The sequence below is a fragment of the Monodon monoceros genome, unplaced genomic scaffold, assembly GCF_005190385.1.
Source record: "Monodon monoceros isolate NGI ecotype Baffin Bay Population unplaced genomic scaffold, NGI_Narwhal_1 Super_Scaffold_12, whole genome shotgun sequence".
Classification (NCBI taxonomy): Eukaryota; Metazoa; Chordata; class Mammalia; order Artiodactyla; family Monodontidae; genus Monodon; species Monodon monoceros.
In genome coordinates, this window is record NW_021703768.1 from 21,744,904 (window position 1) to 21,758,635 (window position 13,732).

Genomic DNA, 13,732 nt, shown 5'->3' on the forward strand with positions numbered 1-13,732 from the left:
GACCATATATGCGTGGGTTTATCTCTGGGCTTTCTATCCTGTACCATTGATCTATATTTCTGTTTTTGTGTCAGTACCATAGTGTCTTGATTACTGTAGCTTTGTAGTATAGTTTGAAGTCAGGGAGCCTGATTCCTCCAGCTCCATTTTTCTTTCTCAAGATTGCTTTGGCTATTCGGGGTCTTCTGTGTTTCCATACAAACTGAAAACTTTTTCATTCTAATTCTGTGAAGAATGCCATTGGTAGTTTGATAGGGATTGTACTGAATCTGTACACTGCTTTGGATAGTACAGTCATTTTCACAATATTGATTCTTCCAATCCAACAACATGGTATATCTCTCCATCTGTTTATGTCATCTTTGATTTCTTTCATCAGTGCCTTATAGTTTTCTGCATGCAGGTTTTTGGCTCCTTAGGTAGGTTTATTCCTAGGTATTTTATTTTTTTTGTTGCAATGATAAAAGGGATTGTTTCCTTAATTTCTCTTTCTGATTGTTCATTGTTAGTGTATAGGAATGCCAGCGATTTCTGTACATTAATTTTGTATCCTGCACTTTACCAAATTCATTGACTAGTTCTAGTAGATTTCTGGTGGCATCTTTAGGATTTTCTATGTATAGTATCATGTCATCTGCAAACAGTGACAGTTTTACTTCTTCTTTTCCAGCTTGTATTCCTTTTATTACACCATAAACAAAAATAAACTCCAAATGGATTAAAGACATAAATGTAAGACCAGACACTATAAAACTCTTAGAGGAAAACATAGGAAAAACACTCTTTCACATACCACAGCAAGATCTTCTTTGACCCACCTCCTAGAGTAATGGAAATAAAAACAAAAATAAACAAATGGGACCTAATTAAACTTCAAAGTTTTTGCACAGCAAAGGAAACCATAAACAAGACGAAAAGACAACCCTTAGAATGGGATTAAATATTTGGAAATGAAACAACTGACAAAGCATTAATCTCCAAAACATACAAACAGTTCATGGAGCTCAATATTAAAAAAAGAAACAATTCAATTAAAAAATAGGCAGAAGGGGCTTCCCTGCTGGCACAGTGGTTGAGAGTCCGCCTGCCGATGCAGGGGACGCGGGTTCATGCCCCGGTCTGGGAGGATCCCACATGTCGCAGAGCGGCTGGGCCCGTGAGCCATGGCCGCTGAGCCTGCGCATCTGGAGCCTGTGCTCCGCAACGGGAGAGGCCACAGCAGTGAGAGGCCCGTGTACCACAAAAAAAAAAAAAAAAAAAAAAAGTCAGAAGACCTAAATAGACATTTCACCAAAGAAGACATACAGATGGCCAAGAGGCACATGAAAAGATGCTCTACATCACTAATTATTAGAGAAACGCAAATCAAAACTACAATGAGGTATTTTTTTTCTAGATCAAAAAATCTAGAAACAATAAATGCTGGAGAGGGTGTGGAGAAAAGGGAACCCTCTTGCACTGTTGGTGGGAATGTAAATTGATACAGCCACTATGGAGAACAGTATGGAGGTTCCTTAAAAAGCTAAAAATAGAACTACCATATGACCCAGCAATCCCACTACTGGGGATATACCCTGAGAAAACCATAATTCAAAAAGAGGCATGTACCACAGTTTTCATTGCAACACTATTTACAATAGCCAGGACATGGAACCAAACTAAATGTTAACAGATGAATGGATAAAGAAGATGTGGCACCTATATACAATGGAATATTACTCAGCCATAGAAAGAAATGAAATTTAGTTATTTGTAGTGAGGTGGATGGACATAGAATCTGTCATACAGAGTGAAGTAAGTCAGACAGAGAAAAAAAAATACTGTACGCTAACGCATATATATGGAATCTAAAAAAAAAAAATTGGTACTGAGATGAACCTAGTGGCAGGGCAGGAATAAAGACGTAGACATAGAGAATGGACTTGAGGACACGTGGTGGGAGAGGGAAGATGGAGTGAAGTGAGAGGAGCATCGACATATATACATTACTGGATGTAAAATAGCTAGTGTGAAGCAGCAGCATAGCACAGGGAGATCAGTTCGGTGCTTTGCAATGACCTAGAGACATGGGATAGGGAGGGTGGGAGGGAAGCTCAAGAGGGAGGGGATTTGGGGATATATGTATGCATATGGCTGATTCACTTTGTTGTACAGCAGAAACTAACACAGTATTGTGAAGCAATTATACTCCAATAAAGATCTATTAAAAAATATATATATGGCAAATCCTGAGCCATATATACTTCATATAAATTCTGCTTTCAAACTGAACAGTTCTTTCCTTAGCTCAATACTCTCATGCAGTAACTTATCATACCTATACTGGAAAAGTGAAGTAACACTTTTAATATGAAAGGTTTCTAGGTATATATTTCATCTTCTATGATATTGTAAGCAATATTTTTGCCATACATTTTACTATAACTTAAACGTGTCCTTTTTTCAGCCTTTTTTATCTATTTCCTCACTACTTTTTTAATTTTGGCTAACATTTTGTTTGCCATTTTTTCTAGTCTTTTTTAATAGATTCCTTGCCTGATAGTTTCCACTTGATGCCTGGTATCAAAATCAGTGACACATATTTTAGGTTTTGTTGAGGGAGAAACAAAAAGTTACCTCAAAACATATTTGTTTAAAACAGCAATGTTTATTATTTCTCACAATGCTTATGGTTCTCTGAGCAGCTCTTCTCTGGGCCAGCTGCTTACAAGCTGACAACATAGCATGGCCTCACTGATGTGTATGGGGCCTCAGAGGGAACACCAGGGAATGACTGGGTCTAATTCTCCATGTGGTGCTTAGAAGGAAGTTCCTGGATTTTTCATGTGGTGGCTCAGGAATTCCAGCAGAGAGAGATGGTAAGTCATACTTCAAAACCTTGTTTAGAGCCTCCAGTTTTATCATATCTGCTAATGGTCTATTGGCTTATGCAAATCACATGGCGAATTCTGAATCTGAGGGGTAGAGAGAAAGAGTCCATGTTCTGAAGAAAGTAGGAGCAAGCTCATATTGCAAAATATATGCATACAGGAGTGGGTGGGACTTTTGGCCACTTTTTTTTAATATCTACTGCAATATGGTATTGGGAACCCCCCCCAGCAATATTAAATTGTATATTCTCAGTAACACCACACTCAGTCATCACTCAGTGCCTATCTTCTCTTTGTTCACAAGCAGCAAGTATAATGTGCTATTCATGTGTTTTGCATTTTAGGAGCTCTAGTCATATTCTGCATGAGCCAGGTTGAATTTATTATTTAATTCCAAATCTTCCCTAATCTTGTATTCCTTAAGGCCTTTAATGGTTTCATAATCCTTCAATTCATCTAGGCTCTAAGTCTTCAAGTTATCATTGCATATCTCATTTTGATCCCATCAATCAGTTTCAAAGCAATGCTGACTCTATAATATGCCTTTTATTATATTTTTCCTTTCTATCCCCAATGCAAATGCTTTAGGGGGGGATTTTCTTATCTCAGTACCAATACTAACAGAGCAGATTTTTCTTTCTTAAATCTTCCCTCAAGAAAGTGCTATCAAAATTTTCCTAAAAACAAAAATATTCAAAGGCACAGTGAAGTTAAAGACACATGTTAGCAACTCACAACTCAGTAAATTTTCCACAACTTTAACCAGACCATCAAGGTCACCAAAGACCTGACACAACCTGTTTTTTATTTTTTTTTTTGCCTTGATCCATATACTAAGGCCAAATATATAAAGTGTTGATTTCCTATACATTATGCTTCTACACTATTTGATCCATTCTCATTTCTTTCCTTGCAGCCTAAAATACTTGTTATTACCTTTTATTTCCAAATGGAAAAATTCATTTCAGTCCCCAGCAAATAAAACAAATAAAAGCCTCTGTAAATTGACCTTTTCAGATTAAAAAATCATATTATTAGTCCCACCACCATCATCACTTTCACCAACAAATGGAAAGCACTTCTTCCTCTGAACTCACAAAATTATTTAGGACCTTTCTTGCAGTATTTGAATTTTCAAGCTAGTAATAAAAATGCTGTTTACTTGTCTAGTTGTTCTATGATAGGAATAATGTCTAACATACTTTATATCCAGAAATATCTTGTACAAGGCCTTTAAAGATGAACTCAACAAATAATGGCAGAACAGAATCCTTTAGCTATGGAACAATAGATTTTGATATAAGTACAATAAACTTCATAAAATAATAAAATAATTTATATTTAATTTCTACTGCATTTTTCCAAGGTCAATCTCTTGCCCTTAAAACAATAATTTTGCAAATCCCTCAAGGGCAAGATGTTAAAAGTAGAGACAAAAGAATCTGAAAGGAAGACTGGGTTTTTTTGACATTTTCACAGTGCTAAGGGAATAAAAATTTGAGTTCATTAGTTGCCAAGGAGAAGAAACAAAATTATAAAAGCAATATTAATATCTGTTATTATTAAATAATTAGGATGGTACCAGAGAATCCAGACAACCATACAAAGATTATTACACTCCCACCAGTCAGTATGATATAATCTTTTAATCTTGTTGCCTATCAGATTATAGGGTTAACTTACTCTTGATGATAAAAGCATCATTGAAAGCATTTATTATTTTTCATACATAGGCCTATGCTGCTCATATCTCTGTACCTCTCTTTACTCTGGGATGTTGACCGCATCATATTCTGGTTACCTCAGTGGCCCCAAATACTAAAACGGCGTCTTCCCATCCCAGTGAAGATTGATGAAATCCCTTCCAACTTCTCTGCCTCTGGGCATTGCTGCCCAGATTTTCAAATTCTCCCTCCATATAAAGATAGTTAACCCCTAAGAAGAAAACTGGAGCAAGTGAATATTGGCTCATTCTTCTTTGGCTTCTTTCTAACTAGGATCTTGTTTCATCAAATCTTGATTGCCACGGCAGCTTTCCAATATACATATTATTCGGTTAAATTCCCCTTCCTTTTCTTCTTCTCCTTCTCCTCCTTCTTATTATTTTATTTGGCTTTCCTATATGTTCTGGGTAGGACTTTTGGTCTAACAAAATTACTCCATCCTAGCTGGGATTAGAAATCTCTATTAAGTTATTTGCCACACAAATTAAAATCAGAGACTATTTCGAGAAGAAGCAAACGGTCAGTAGTTCCAATGGAACCTGAAATGTTAACAAGCTGACTAAAGAGCATCAATTAAATAATGTGTCACAGAAGTCACTGTCTTTAGCCAAAACTGATAATGTCAAGTGTGGAGTGTTTGGGAAAAAGCCAATGTCAGAGTGTGTTGTTGAATGATTGACAGTTACTCTAATAATGTATGGAATGCATCATGCATTTTAGTTACTGAATGAAAGACAGCACATACAGAGAATGAAGGTGAGTATTGTGGGGATAAGTACATAAGTAGCTTCTTTTTCTGTTCTTCACTTATTTCCCCCTAGGTCTTCATGAATGACTAAATCTAATAAATGAATTTGGAAGAAAAAATAAGCATAAGCTAACATATATACAGTAAATGTCAACTAGCTACAGTAATTGTAAAATAGCAATGTATATGCATGTACATCAATTTTGGATAAGGTAAAATGTGAAATGATGTGGGTCTTAGAATCAATAAAAGTACGTATGCCACTTTCCTCAATGTGAGCTTCATCAGGATTCAAGGCCTTATTTAATCTTCCATTCCACTTACTTTTTTGTCTTATTTCTCAACTGTTTCAGAACTTGAATAGAGAAGTGGTGTTACTTATTTTTTTTCTTTCAAATCCTAGTAGCTGTATTAAGGATTGTATCCTTTCAAGTAAACAGAGTTGTGAGTCAATAAGGTCAGATTTGTAAGTTCCTTCTGTCCTAGAGCAAGAGAAGAAATGAAAAAAAAAGGGGTAATGGGATTCAGATCCCCTTTAGAGTAATGGTTGATCTAAAAGTGCTACATTCATTTTGAAGATAATAAATTGGGCTAATGAAATTAACTTGATTAGCAGTTACAGAAGGGAAGCAGTAAGCAGTATACTGTTTAAGATTTTGTAAAGCAAGAAGACTGTATGAAATTACAAAACATGACATTCTAAAATATTAGCATATGTGGCATATAAATTAAATACCATTGCCCTTTTCTGACTCAGAGTTTTGAAATTTAGCAAAAGCAGTAGTTTGTAAATCATAGAATGAATTCAAGCAACTTGTTTTGGGTATATTTTACAGATCCTATTTTATCCTGTTACCCAAGAAACCACTTGCATCTATCATGTTGCTCTGGACCATTTTCCTCTTTAAAGAATTCACATTTAGCCTTCTGTACCCCAAAACCATGTATTGCTACCTCAGGGACATGTTGCCTAGATTCTATCAATGCTTCCTATAAATTTCCCCTATAATGACAATATTGGCTAAATAATAACAAATGCCAAAAGCACTCTGTAGCTTATGTTCAGTGTTGTTTGGCCAGATTCCTCAGGCTGTTGATACCGCTCTACTGTAATCTATTCAGCCAGAATGATCTTTTTGAATTTACAAGCCATCAAGGGACAGGAATCATACTAAACTCTGGCTTATGCCACATTTCTAAATGTGCTAGTCCTTGATCTTTATATGACTCTGAACCAGTCAGCACTTACGATCAAGGCATTTTTACCCATACCTTTCTCTCTGAAAATACTGACTTAGTTGAATATCTGCCAAGCCCTCTTCCCTGTCACATCCATCATCTTCCTGGAATCTCTATCCATATAGCATATAGAAAGATTTTTAGTTATAAAAATGACACAAAGTTCAAAGGAAATAATAATGCAAGTTTTCTGCATTTGTGTCTGTTCTCTACATATTTAATAATTTTGATGCCTAACATAAAGACTTGCATACAGTAACTGTTTGCTAAACTTTTATAGAATGGATGATTAACTGTTTATCTCCAATAAAATATAGATGACCATAAAATGTTTTGCCTATTAATCATAATAAATGGGTGACGATCAAGAAGTTGGTAGACGATGAACATAAGACATGAAAGCACATGATATAATGTGAACTACAATGAAATCTCCCTAAGATTATTTTTCTTTAAAATGCACATGTTAAAACATATATGGTTGGGCTTCCCTGGTGGCGCAGTGGTTGAGAGTCCGCCTGCCGATGCAGGGGACGCGGGTTCGTGCCCCGGTCCAGGAAGATCCCACATGCAGCAGAGCGGCTGGGCCCGTGAGCCATGGCTGCTGAGCCTGCGCGTCCGGAGCCTGTGCTCCACAACGGGAGAGGCCACAACAGTGAGAGGCCCGCGTACCGCAAAAAAAAAAAAAAACACACACAAAAAAGAAAAAAACATATATGGTTTAAACTCTGTGTTCCTATGTCTAAATTTTTTTGTGAGTTTCTGTACATTTAAGCTCATGAGTTACTATTTGGGATGCAGAAGGGCTCTGATTTTGAGAAATTTATAAAATAAATTTGAAAACTTGTTTTCTGTCTCAATGATGGTTTTTATCATTGAGCTTTGTATATGATTTATTTTTGAGATACAATTCATGCTTATAAAGAGATATTCACGGTAGCAACAAGTTGTCTTTGTTTTAAGTAATTAAGTTGGAATGAGTTACCTATACATTCATAGAAAAAAAACAAACCCTCTAAGTATGGCTTTTAAGAATGCTGTTGCTTTCACTTCTCTGTGCTAAAATATGTCTCAAGTTTTTCATAGCCATTCTCACACAGAGAGTAGGAGTAGCAGGCCACCCATTTACTTTCAGCTTTTAATTAATGTGAAAGAATAGACTACCCTGAAACACATGCCCAATAAAAACATCTAAATAAATAATGAAAAAGGGATCAGACCATTTGCTATATATGATTCGGTAGAGGAAGCGTTTGGTCAGTCAGAATTTCAGCTAGAGTTGTCTTAGGACCTCTGATGAAATTAGAAAAATAGTAGAAATAAATTGTCAAGGGAACTGATATAAGTGTTATCTAATGATCCAGCACAAAAAATTAGCAATTCAGGAGACTCAAATGTGCATAGGTTGAAAGATCATTAACTCTGAAACAGGATTTTTCTTTTCATTTGGCATTGATATCATTTCCATCTCATACTCTGGGGTGAGCCTGTCCAGTGAAAAACACTGCCCCTGAGTGCTTTATGCTTGAGCACTGAGGGCTTTATTCCTCCATTAGAGGGCATGCTTTATTCTGCTATTTGAATTAATGAAGAAAATTTACTGCTAGTTTACAATTTGCATAGCACTACTGACACCAAGTAAGAGCCTTTCATTTCTCTAAAAGCAATATTTGTTGTTTGTTTTATGGTTTCTTTATTCATGGGATTTTACTTCCACTGCCTCCTTGAATGTTTGTTTCTAAATCTGTTGCCTAAGCACTTAGCTTGCTTCTTCTAATCCTTTGCATCACTAATAACTCAGCCTTTCCAAGCCAGTGGGTCACTAAATTGCACTTATTTTTCTTTCTGAATAAAAAATATATAGTATTTTATACTTTTTCATCAGTTATTGCTTGTTCATCCTTGCTTCAAATGTATATTAGCATAATTATATTTTTCAAAATCTTAACTTTTCTTCTCAAAGATAAAGACATGAATCTGTGAAACTACATAGTACTTGGTGAATTTTAAGTGTCGTAAAGATAATCATCAGAGTATCAGGGAAAAAATTAACTTCTATTCCAAAGTATCTTTGTTATTAAATTCACAACTAGGTTTAAATGTGGCCTATGGTATAAGTCACTCTGTTTAGTGGTACTCAGGAAGAACAGTGATGTATGTTTAATTTTTATAAATAGAAGTATATTTTCTAAAATGACCATGAATTTTTACATCTACTTGCAGTACATGAGAATAATGTTTTCTTTACACTCTCATTTATTACTAAATGTTCTTAATAATTTACCTTTTGTAAACTGATACATAAAAAATATAACAATATATTAATTTTAATATGTTTGTTAGTGACATAAACAATATTTCTGGTCATTTGTCTTTATCTTCTGTCGTTATTTGTTTATACCCTCTTCTCATACTTTTTTATTAGTTTGTAGAAACTCTAGGAACACAAATCTCTTATTATAAGGGATACTTTCTCTCAATCTTATATTTGTACATCCTCTATGGTGTCTTCAAATATAAACAGACATACACAAACAAATCCATATAGTAAAATCTGTCAGTTTTTGTCTTCACATCTGGATCTTTTCATTGATTAAAAATTAGTTGTAAAAACAAGCCACTGTAAATATACTCTTCCATATGCTCAATTGTATTTTTGAAGGTTTTCTTTTCATTTTTCGATTGCAGCTTTTTAATCCATTTGAAACACATTTATGGTGGTTTGAGGTCAGGACCAAGCTTCATCTTTCAATATGGATAAACAACTATCTCAAGGCTGTTTAATTACTTGAAATGGCAAGCTTTTCATGAATCATATGCCCACACATGCATATATCTATCCCTACATTTTAAATTCTGGCTCATCAATATCTTTGTTTATTTTTCAATTTGTTTTACTGAGATTTTTTTTTTTAAATTTAAGTCTATAGACATTTTATCCAATGCTAAGAAAGTATGGAATAAAGTTCAATAATTTCTTGGTTTCTCTTCTTTAATTCCTTTCTTTCTTTTACTTGAAAAATATTTATCGATGTGTCTACTGTAGGTCAGAAATACCCAATAGTAAACAGGAAAAAGGTAACACTAGGAAGAAAGAAAAAGCAGTAATATAAACAGATAAATGCAACTGAAAATTTTGTAAGTACTGTTAAATGATTTTCCTATCCAAGAGGATTTTGTTGCAGAAAGATAGTTACTAATGTTTTTAGTTTGTTTAATGTTTAAATTATTAATTGTAATTACATTTATTCTAAAGATCTTAAAAAACACACATGATATATCTTTTTTTACTTTTATAATAATAGTTATCTTGAAAAGTAATTTCATATTTCCTTATACTAATTTTACTATTTAAACAAATCATTTTGTTGACTACTTCTAAGTGCTTCAAATACTATAACAATACAGAAATCATTAAATAACTATAAAAGTTTATTTCTTCTCCTATACTATTTAAAGGAATTGCATTATGTAATTTATTCATTTTCTCATTTTCTTCATACTTTTTCCCATACTTTTCAAGGATAGAATCATAATCTCAGAACTAGAAATAAAATAGCATACTATCTCTGCCTAGGTTATGGGTTGTGATTTGCCAACAATTGACTTCTAATTCAACTATGAGGCCTGATTGTACCTACTAAGGTGTCTCAATAATCTTTATTTAAACATTGTTCTAGGCCACTTTTAAACATCATATTAATTTTCTAAGTCACATAACCCTCTAAACTTGTGCATTTCCTTGTAATCTGAAGCTTTTTCGGTGTGTAACCATGTCTACCAAGTTTAATTTTATCTCCCATGTTCCTTAAATATTTAGAAACATCAAGTGGAATCACATACTATATTTTACAGGGTGGTCCAGAGTTTATATATCCTAGGAATTTAGAGATTGGGTATGCAGTCTGGTTTTCTCTAAGCAGTAGATCAAGCTACTATCCTTCATCAGATTTGGGGAATGCTTTCTACCTGACCATTCTGTAAAAACTGGAACTGATAAGCATTTCTGTTTCTAGTGTATGTCCTACTTTTACCAGAATAGTTTGGCTTATTCACAGTTCCCTTTATTTATCCTTCTCTATTTTTGAGTGGGAAAAAATTAGTAAACCACAGTTTTTATACAGACAAATGCTTAATATTATGGAATAATCATATATATATATATATATATAAAACAATAATGGTTACTATTATATAATAATAATATATAAAACCAATAATTTGAATTTTTATTCTTTCTTGCTGTCCATTACCACTGCCTAGTCAATAGGCTTCCTATTAACATTAACTCCTTTAACATTTAGATACTTCTATTTTTGAAAGCCTTTTTGCTTTCTGGAACAAAGTGTTCTGGCACTATCTTCAGTGCAGGCATATCTGTTTGAATATAATGCACACGTTCCTGAAAGATCTTGCATTCTGTAAAATCACCACTAACAATCACAGGGCTTATGGAGAAAATGGCACCGGCTAAATCATACGAAGCTATGTAAACAGAGTACTAACAAAAACAGTAATTGGCATCTTGGGAAATAACTGGGGCAGATCAGGCAAACAGCACAGGTTTTCTGGAAGTTGCCTTGGGGGATATTAAAATTGCACAAAAATAATAGGGATGAAGCTTTGGCTTGTGGGAGGTACAGAATTAATGCAGAGGGAAGTGATGCTCTAAGCATAGTGGCAAGTAAAACCCACCTTGAGCGTAGAACGCTTTAGTGGTGGGATTATAGCTCTCCGGAGTAAACTAAGGGCAGAGACACATTTTCAATTTTCCAAAAAGAGAGATGAAGGGACTCTTGCCTACGAAATAACCAAGCTTACTACCTTTTGTTGAGGGTTACAATTAGCCACTATTTTGGCTCTCTTCCTTCAGTAAATCAGACATGAATCCACACAGCCGTTTTTTGTTTTTTTTTTTTGCGGTACGCGGGCCTCTCACTGTTGTGGCCTCTCTCATTGCGGAGCACAGGCTCTGGACGCGCAGGCTCAGCGGTCATAGCTCACGGGCCCAGCCGCTCCGCGGCATGTGGGATCTTCCCGGACCGGGACACGAACCCATGTCCCCTGCATCAGCAGGTGGACTCTCAACCACTGCGCCACCAGGGAAGCCCTCCACAAAGCCGTTTTTAAACTTACACTCAACTCTCCCCTCATTATTTATGATCTAGGAATAAAAATGGTTAATGGAAGGATGTTATCGCAGAAGGAAATTTCTTGCAACAGCATGGAAGTAGCTTCTCTGAAACAGTTTGTAATTTTTTTTTAATTTAGAAATAATGTTGAGGATAAAAATCTGTGAGCTCATATTTAAATTTTAAAAAATCTCGGGACTCATAGAAAATAGTTTGAGAGGACAAATATAAAACTTCCATCTTTCACATTTTGACAACACATATAACATTTTCTTCTTTTTGGTCCTGAGTTTACATTGATACTTCTGATTTTCACTTACATTTCAAAATGCTTTAATCTTTTATAAATAAAACCTAGTTAATTTTCTCTATATCAATGCATATTTATATCTTTCACTTTTAACCTAAACTGGGATTATATCTCATTTACTTTTATAACTCTCCAAGTGTTTATTGAACAAGTCAAAATTTTTCTAAGACACAGAAAAAATAATAAATAATGCTGATAGATTTTTCTAATGATAGATTACCCTACTTTCGTGGAATAAACCCTGTTTGTCCTGATTCATTTTGATTTAAGTACTACTGAATGGCTTGATTTTCTAATATTTTATTTATATTTTGTCATTTCTTCAAAATAAAATTTATAATGTTTTTGTGCTGTTATGATAACCTGGTAAGATGATTGGATAAGATTTTTTATATTTTCTATGTTATGGAACATTTTAAATAAAATCGAAACTGTTCCTTGTCAATTTTGTTAATTTATGCTTCACTATAAAAACACCCATTTGCTTAATTTTTTTTTAGATATTTGAAATACAACTTTATTCTGATTCTAACTGGAAAGAAATGGGAATGACAGTAACAAACAAGATTCCACCACTGAATATTGTGATGTGACTGTAGCAGTTTTATATTTGAAACTCAAGGAAGAAATAACTGTGTTCCAAAATACATAAATATGCAGGTACAAAAAAATGAAGGTTTTTTTTTTTTTAATTGCCACATTCACTCCGAAGCCCATTCATCTCTTTTAGCATCCCAAAGATTAAGCACATGCTCTGCTTAGCTATATAATAAAGAGGCAAACACGCTGTACCACTGACATCACAGGTCAGTTGCCTATAAAACTAGACTTCTGACGCTGGGCTCCAGCTTCACTTTCTCACAGGTCATCATCTTCATCCAGGAGGGCAGTTGTCTGAGCAACCTCTAGATCGTGCTTGTACTGCGCTGCCAACGCTGGGTCCATGACCACCTCTGGCGGGGCAAAAGCAGGCATGGCGACAAACTCCAAGTTAGGGTCTCCGATCAGTTTTCTAGCAAGCCAGAGGAAGCTTTTCAAAGTTGTAGTTACTTTTGGCAGAAATGTCATAGTACTGATGATTCTTCTTTCGGTGGAAGACAATTGACTTTGCCTTAACCTTTCTGTCCTTAATATCCACTTTGTTGCCACACAACACAATGGGGATGTGATCTCTATGCCAGGTCTCTATGCCAGTTATGCACGTTCTTGTAAGTAACTCTCGATGTTACATCAAACATTACAATGGCACACTGAGCTTGGATATAATAGCCATCTCTCAATCCACCAAATTTCTCCTGACCAGCTGTATCCCATACATTGAACTTAACAGGTCATCTGCTGGTATGGAACACAAGGGGATGGACCTCAACACCCAAGGTAGCTACATACTTCTAAAATTCACCAGTCAGATGACATCTCACAAATGTAGTTTTACCAGTACCACCATCCCCAATCAATACCAGTTTGAACTGAACTTGGGGTTCTACTTGGGCAGCCATGGTGATGCTACTTCCAGAAGCGTCTCTGCACTCGTCTGACTGAGGGCTCCATTTGCTTAGTTTTTAAAATGCATTTGTCCAAAGTTGCACATCATATTATTTTACATGATTTTCTTACCTTTCATATCTGTGGCTATATGTTATGTTATTTCATCTTTTCAGTCATAGACAGGCACTGGTATCATACATTAAAAAGAGACAAATATTTAT

At 35.0% G+C, this 13,732-nt stretch overlaps 1 pseudogene; it reads right to left on the reverse strand.

Moving 5' to 3' along the window:
- Positions 1-12,860: 12,860 nt before the first annotated feature.
- Positions 12,861-13,522, reverse strand: LOC114893230 (annotated as a pseudogene).
- Between the last annotated feature and the right edge of the window lie 210 nt (positions 13,523-13,732).